Source organism: Scyliorhinus torazame, chromosome 5, assembly GCF_047496885.1.
Source record: "Scyliorhinus torazame isolate Kashiwa2021f chromosome 5, sScyTor2.1, whole genome shotgun sequence".
Taxonomy (NCBI): Eukaryota; Metazoa; Chordata; class Chondrichthyes; order Carcharhiniformes; family Scyliorhinidae; genus Scyliorhinus; species Scyliorhinus torazame.
This window is the reverse complement of record NC_092711.1, coordinates 304,010,207-304,016,549: the sequence shown is the minus strand read 5'-3', so window position 1 is coordinate 304,016,549 and position 6,343 is coordinate 304,010,207. Positions and strand designations below refer to the sequence as shown.

Sequence of the window (6,343 nt, the reverse complement as noted above, 5' to 3'; positions counted from 1 at the left end):
CCATTGTGTGCTCACAGTATGCCGCTGGCTGGGAGGGGCTTCTACCTGGGCCGGGGGCAGTAGCGGGGGGTGGCCAGGAGGTGGGCTGTAGGTTTGGGGTGGACCGCCTATTGCCGCAGCCGGCAAGGCAGCCATGTCGTTTCGTAAGCCGCTGATGGCCCACTGTGACCTTCGGGCCACAGGTTGTGTAGGTGTTCCCCCCCAGGGCACCCCCACCATCGCTGCTCTTTGGCCCCAGCGACCCATCACTGTATGGGCGCGCTCCAGCACAACCAGTGCCATCTTGTTGGCTGGATTGAGTGTGTGCATGGAGTGTAATGTCTGAGGAAATTCGGCATGTCCACATTAACCCTTACCAACTTTTACAGATGCACCATAGAAAGCATCCTATCAGGCTGCATCACAGCCTGGTATGGCAACTGCTCGGCCCAGGACCGCAAGAAACTTCAGAGAGTCGTGAACACCGCCCAGTCCATCACACGAACCTGCCTCCCATCCATTGACTCCATCTACACCTCCCGCTGCCTGGGGAAAGCGGGCAGCAGAATCAAAGACCGCTCCCACCCGGCTTACTCACTCTTCCAACTTCTTCCATCGGGCAGGAGATACAGAAGTCTGAGAACACGCACGAACAGACTCAAAAACAGCTTCTTCCCCACTATCACCAGACTCCTAAATGACCCTCTTATGGACTGACCTCATTAACACTACACCCTGTCTGCTTCATCCGATGCCTGTGCTTATGTAGGTACATTGTGTAGCACAATCAATCACTCACGAGGCGAGAAGAGATAAAGTCAATCGATGGCTTTATTACGCAGACTTGTTCCCCAGCAGCTCGGTTACAGAATGCGGCTGCTGGGAGAACCCGGGTTCTTATACTCCGCCTTACTGGGTGGAGCCAGCAGGCGGCAGATCCAATCCGGATCCAGTGTCTGTCAACCAATAGCCTCTCGGCATCACTGGGTACCATACTACCCCTAATACATACCACCACATTCACCCCTTGTTAAAAAAGAACCCGGCGGGATGGTGGGTCGCATGGTGGTAGGGGTTTACAAGGTCGGTACTGGGATTCCCTTAACACAGTGGCTATGCATCGATATCAACTGTTGGGGGGGTGTAGGGAGCTCCAGCGGGCGCCAGGTCCCTCAGGGAGACCGTGTCCTGTCAGCCATCGGGGTACGCCACGTAGGCGTATTGAGGGTTCGCATGGAGAAGATGAACCCTCTCGACCAACGGGTCCGATTTTGCGCCCGCACATGCTTTCGGAGCAAGATGGGTCCTGGGGCTGCCAGCCAGGTCGGAAGTGACGTTCCAGAGGAGGACTTCCTAGGGAAGACAAGGAGGCGCTCGAAAGGTGTTTGATTAGTTGTGGTACACAGCAGCGACCGGATGGAGTGGACGGCATCCGGGAGGACTTCCTGCCAACGGGAAACTGGGAGACCTCTGGACCGTAGGGCCAGTAGGACGGTCTTCCAGCCCGTTCCGTTCTCCCTCTCTACCTGACCGTTCCCCCGGGGGTTGTAACTGCTCGTCCTGCTCGAGGCGATGCCCTTGCTGAGCAGGAATTGACGCAGTTCGTCGCTCATGAAGGAGGACCCCCTATCGCTATGGACGTAGGCGGAGAAACCGAACAGTGTAAAGATGGTGCAGAGGGCTTTAATGACTTTGGCCGCGGTCATGTCGGGGCAGGGGATGGCGAAAGGGAATCGGGAATATTCGTCCACCACGTTTAGGAAGTACGTGTTGCGATCGGTGGAGGGGAGGGGGCCTTTGAAGTCCAGACTGAGGCGTTCAAAGGGACGGGAAGCCTTTATCAGGTGCGCTCTATCTGGCCTGAAAAAGTGCGGTTTGCACTCTGCGCAGATTTGGCAGTTCCTGGTGGCTGTTCGGACCTCCTTGATGGAGTAGGGGAGTTTGCGGGTCTTCACAAAGTGGTAGAACTGAGTGACCTCCGGGTGGCAGAGGTCCTCGTGGAGGGCTTGGAGACGGACCGCTTGTGCGTTGGCACATGTGCCGCGGGATAGGTCATCGGACGGCTCGTTAACCTTTCCGGGACGATACAAGATCTCATAATTATATGTGGAGAGTTCGATCCTCCACCGCAAGATCTTGTCGTTCTTGATCTTGCCCCGCTGAGCATTATCGAACATAAAGGCTACCGACCGTTGGTCCGTGAGGAGAGTGAATCTCCTGCCGGCCAGGTAATGCCTCCAATGCCGCACAGCTTCCACTATGGCTTGGGCTTCCTTTTCCACTGAGGAGTGGCGGATCTCTGAAGCGTGGAGGGTACGGGAGAAAAAGGCCACGGGTCTGCCCGCTTGGTTGAGGGTGGCCGCCAGAGCTACGTCAGATGCGCGCTCTCGACTTGGAAGGGGAGGGACTCGTCGATTGCGTGCATCGTGGCCTTTGTGATATCCGCTTTGATGCGGCTGAAGGCCTGGCGGGCCTCTGTCGACAGGGAAAAGACGGTGGACCGAATTAACGGGCGGGCCTTGTCCGCGTAGTTGGGGACCCACTGGGCGTAATAGGAGAAAAAGCCCAGGCAGCGTTTCAGGGCTTTGGAACCGTGAGGAAGGGGGATCTCCATAAGGGGGCGCATGCGTTCGGGGTCTGGGCCCATCACTCCATTACGCACTACGTAGCCAAGGATGGCTAGACGTGTTAAACACGCATTTTTCCCTGTTGTAGGTGAGGTTTGTAGCCACCTGAGTTGACCAAGTCCCAATTTAAAATGGAGAACAGCAAAGGCTGAAGGGAAATTCAGCCAACACAGGCAGAAACCAGCAGGTGCAGGTTTACTGTGTATTAAACTCTGCAAAAGCCCAGACAGCATCGATACCAGCGACCATCAGCATAATAATGTAGCAGCCATGTACATACTAATGAGCAATCCCCGGGAACAATCGCAACATTTGGGACAAACAAAGCTAAGCCAGACTCCCCGGCGCTAGCAGGAGCCAACACAAAAGAGGTTAACGGACACCTCAAGACCGCCCATCGATCAGGGAACCGCTCCAGTATTGGAGAAATCGAACCAAGCAATTGGAACGAAGTCCAATCACCTAGAACCAGGTACAGGGTCCACCCCGAAAGGCGGGAAGCCCCTGGGGACTATAAAAGTTAAGCCTCAAGTTCAAATCGTTCTTCTTGACCGGGTCAGTCAACAACGCAAACCAACCTTGACCGTGACCGGTGCAGCTGCCGCCGACAGACCGTAAGTCTTAAGTCAACGCTCGCTACGAGATAGGCGCTCCTAGCTACCAATCCGTAGCAACTTCGAATCCCATAGACTCAGAACCCGAACGAAAGGCCATTTGTTCCCCTGACCTGGTGGGCCAGTCCGAAGTTAAGTATAGGCCTGTTAGTTGTAGAAGTAGCTTAGACGTAGAATTTGTGCATGAGTAGCGATTACTGTGTATAATAAATGTGCTTTGATTTTAATCTTACGAATCGGTGTATTGAGTTATTGATCATTACTTGGACTTGAACCTCGTGGCGGTATCATTAAAAAAAAAATTTTTTAATTTTTTTTTCGTTAAACCTGCATTTTCATATTTCCATACAAAAGGAGATTCAGCAACACATCAGGGTTTAAAGACAGAACCTTATTCGGGACAGACACAAACAGAAGCGTCCTTCGCTCCCACCCCCGTTTGCATAGTGACCATTCCTATCTTAAAGACAGTTGAAAAGAGAAAGACATTTTCATTGTTAAAGATTGTTCCCACCAACCGATAAATAGCCCAGTCATTCAGAGTGAATAATTTAACACCCAATTTTAAAAAACCAAAAAGAATGGTAGATTCCCTACAGCCGTTCGGCCCATCTCCACCCCACCACCCCCCCGGCATATTAATAATCCATTCCCTTGTTGCTTTGATATGTAGAGCGGTCCTCGTTACTCCATTGCTCCCAGTATTGCAGCCACGGGTCTTGAGGCTCTGGTGTCCGGCTTTAGGCATTCGGATTGGTCTTCATGAGCTCAATGTCAGCAGCCACCATCTCCTTCACCAGGTCGTCAAATGCAACTTTTGGCTTCCATCCCAGTTTCTGTAGCGCTTTGGTGCTGTCTCCTTGTAGAAATTCCACTTCGGTAGGTCTGTAGTACTTGGGATTGACCCTCACGTGGATTTGACGTGTCTCCTTGCACCGTCCCACTTCATTTTCACCCTGACCTTCCCACACAATGGTTTTCTCAATGTATTTGAAGGACTTTTCAACAAACTCTCGAACACTGTGCACTTCTCCTGTAGCGATGATGAAATCCTCTGGTTCATCCTGTTGCACCATTAGCCACATTGCCTCAATGTAGTCCTTGGCATGACCCCAATCTCTCTTGGCATCCAGATTACCCAAACTAAAACAATCCAGCTGTCTGAGGTGAATCTTAGCCACCGACCGGCTAATTTTCCGAGTTACGAAATTAGCCCCTCTTCGTGGACTTTCATGGTTGAAAAGAATGCCATTGACAGCAAAAAAGTTGTAAGCCTCTCTCAAGTTCACCACTATCCAGTAGGCGTAAAGCTTGGCCGCTCCATATGGTGAGCGAGGGTAGAAAGGGGTAGTCTCCTTCTGTGGAATTTCCTGTACTTTGCCAAACAGCTCACTGGTGGAGGCTTGATAGAACTTCACTGTATTTACAAGGCCACAGGTTTTAACGGCATCCAGAAGTCTCAGAGTGCCAATGCCATCAACATCTGCAGTATACTCTGCCAGGTCAAAGGAGATTTTAACATGGCTTTGTGCACCCAGGTTATAGATTTCGGTGGGCTTCACTTCATTAACGATCTTAACTAGGCACGTGCTGTCATTGAGATCCCCATAGTGCAGTCTCATGTTCCCTTCTATGTGCGTGTGAGGATTCTTGTATAAATGCTCAATACGGCCAGTGTTGAAAGAACTGGATCGACGGATAATGCCATGTACCTCACAGCCCTTTTGCAACAGGAATTCTGCCAAGTACGAGCCATCCTGTCCAGTGATGCCGGTGATGATGGCCACTTTCCTCTTGCCTCGGGCAATTCCAGCTGATGGGGCCGGGCTGTCGCCGCCCGCCGCCTCACGCTTCTGATCATTATTCATGGCTGCCAGCTGGGAATCCTGGTGCCGCTGCTCGCCGACTTTCTGCTGCACGCTTACTACCTCCTCCTGAGATCGAGCGAGCCGCACTTCCGCGTTGTGTAGGAAGCGGCCACTCCGGGGGCTGGGCCGGGCCGCGCCGCTCCGCTCGGTGGCAACCAGCTGCCCTCGTGGCGGTATCATAAAGATACCTGGCGACTCGAGAGCGAAGGTTATAAAACAGAGCCAATTGAACCAACCAAAAGTTAGCAATATATTACTGACGACGTTCTGACGGGACCCGATCTAGAAGTGGCTTAACCACTCCGGGAGAACCCAAAATTTTGAATTAGAGATCCAATTGGGAACAGAAAACCAAAAGTGTTCAAGCAGTTCTGATCAATCCTCATAATTCGGAAGTGTGTGTATGCATGCGTAACTAACAGGGCTATAAGGTAAACTGCTAGATTTTTGTTGCGACAAAACTGTCGGGAGTTTGTATTTCGGAAATTAGCAAAAGCCGTACCCGTATTTACAGCACCGCCTTAGTCCCCCTCGTTCCAAATTTAAAAGAAGCATTCAGATAAGAAAGATGGCAATGCAGGCAATGCAACGCCTCATGAACCCAGAGGAATTTGCGGTCGCAGCGACCAGCAGCAGTCGAGTAGGACAGTGTCCCATATGGGAAGATGAAATCAGGAAGTACCTCAAAGGGAAAGGATGGCCCCTTTGGAGCGAATTCTGTAACAACGAGGAAACAGGTCCCGGGAGTATAGGACATACTTGGTGGGAGAACCTGAGCGAGATTCACAAGAAGAGCTTAGGGAAAGCTCGCAAGCCGATGGCAATCGTGTCCTGCTTAGCACAATTGCGAGGCACAGAGGAGGTTGTTAGGACACTCCGGAAAGAGGGAGAAGGCATACATCGAATGAGTAAGGTCGATGTTAGTGAGGTAGAAAGAGAGAACTTAGAGTTGAGGAGGAAGTTGGCAGCAAAAGACGGAGAGGTGGATGATGCCTAGAGGGCACACCAGTCTTGTCTGGCGTACTTAAGCAGCTTCCAGTCCCAGTATGAAAAGGCCAATCAGGACACGCAACGTGCAGTCCTGGTACGAGAAGAAACCGAGAAGTAGGTAGAGACATTGCAGAGGCAGTGTAGTGACCTGAAGGCAGCATTAAGAGCTCTCCATGCTGCCACCACGGAGCAAAGACAAAGCACGCTAGATCACGCAAAGTGCCGGAAGCAGATTGCAGAGCTGCAATCTCTGCTTTCAGTTCAA

General features: G+C 51.8%; 1 pseudogene; it reads right to left on the bottom strand.

Moving 5' to 3' along the window:
* Nucleotides 1-3,853: 3,853 nt before the first annotated feature.
* Nucleotides 3,854-5,113, bottom strand: LOC140421276 (GDP-mannose 4,6 dehydratase pseudogene; annotated as a pseudogene).
* Between the last annotated feature and the right edge of the window lie 1,230 nt (nucleotides 5,114-6,343).